Here is a 1565-nt window from a genome sequence, read left to right as displayed (position 1 = left end):
CTAAACATATTTGATAACATCTGTTGCTCGTCTTTGAAACAACCATTCAGTCACAATGGGATGTACAAGACTGTCAAAACTTCTCAAGAAGTTTATATTCATCCTTAATCTGTGTTGTTCAGGTACTTACACATTACATTTTTGTTGAAATTTGAGAGCATTAGTAATCTTGTTAACATTGTGTTGTTAAATCTAAAGTCTAGTAAAGCCATGTGGGGATCTTTTGATTCACTAGCATTGTTGCCTTGTTATTCATCTCATTTTCTTGTTCAAAATACAAACTCAAAGTCTAGTGAAGCCGTGTGAGGCCTATTTCGATTCACTAGCAAATTGTTGTTCATCTTTTTGTTCTGCTAATGCTCGTTCATGGATTCACCAATATTATTCTTATTACTTAGTCTATTGTTTATGGATAGTTCTATTCCTTGCCTTTGCTCTAGCTTGATTCCTCGATTCCTTTAAAACAATTGGATGAAATATTGTCCTACGAATCGACTTAACCTTCTTTTTCTATTGCTTGTGAACAACATTATTAGTATTATTAGTTGCTGATTCATTAATTACACCGGATATAACTTCACATGACTCTAAAGGAGACGATGCACTAATTGATATAGTGTCGTTGTAGTTTTCTTTGTTTATTTTTTGAACGAGCTCATTGATTGCTGATTTTGACTTTGTGAGCAGCCACTCATAGCTACTCCACCGTTTTACTGGCCTTATCAAACCCGAGCAAGTCTTGCAAATTGAAGAATTTGCGAGCTAGTTCGAGTGAGTCTCATTCTTCGGTCTCTAGGGCCATGAGCCGTGTTAATCTTGCTGTGTCTATCTTTCTTTCAAGCACCCGCACCAGCACCAGCAATGCACTTGTTGTTTTTCCTACGCATAGTACTAGTAGTGGTACTGCTCATCTCATCCTTCTTGTTCTTGTTGCTTTTTAGTACTAATTCTTCATGATCTTTTTTTTCCGGTTAGTCTAATTTGTTGGAATCTTCTTCTACCATAATACTGGAATCGAGATTATACTGATCATGAGGGGGTTGGAAGAAATGAAGGTCATGGAAATATGGGACAAATTTGGGTTCGTATTGCATTTAAGGAGATGGAATATCTATGTTGAAGTAAGAAGAGGAACTGGTAATATTGGGGCTGTAATTTCTAGAAGGTTGCATTTTAAAAAAACTTGATAAGAAGGCGGCTATATGGTGGGACTGGAGCTTGAGAAGGATAAGTAAGCTCTTCTTCTTTCTTGTGTATGTCAATTTTAATAAGCTAGCTAGCTGCATCAACAAAAGGAAAACAAAGTTAAATTAATTGAGACTCTTTTATTTAAGTGAGACTTGTCATGTATAATTCTCTTGTATATATATTAATTTTTAATTATAAGAGAGACAGAGAGAAAGTAGGGAAAAAATGTGATGTTTTCTTTAAAATATGTTGATGATAGCATAACTTTATGGTTGAGAAGGACAGGTGAATGTGTGATTTTACATGTATGTTGCTTGTTATGTTCTTAATTATACATGATAGTAATAATAACTATGCTATAGGTAGTGGCTAACTTT

At 34.7% G+C, this 1565-nt stretch overlaps 1 pseudogene; it reads right to left on the bottom strand.

Moving 5' to 3' along the window:
* Positions 1-399: 399 nt before the first annotated feature.
* On the bottom strand, positions 400-1172 carry LOC107868832 (annotated as a pseudogene).
* Positions 1173-1565: the final 393 nt, after the last annotated feature.

Source organism: Capsicum annuum, chromosome 4, assembly GCF_002878395.1.
Source record: "Capsicum annuum cultivar UCD-10X-F1 chromosome 4, UCD10Xv1.1, whole genome shotgun sequence".
In the NCBI taxonomy this organism is placed as follows: domain Eukaryota; kingdom Viridiplantae; phylum Streptophyta; class Magnoliopsida; order Solanales; family Solanaceae; genus Capsicum; species Capsicum annuum.
Note: the sequence above shows the minus strand (reverse complement) of the source record. Positions and strands in the feature narration are given on the sequence as shown.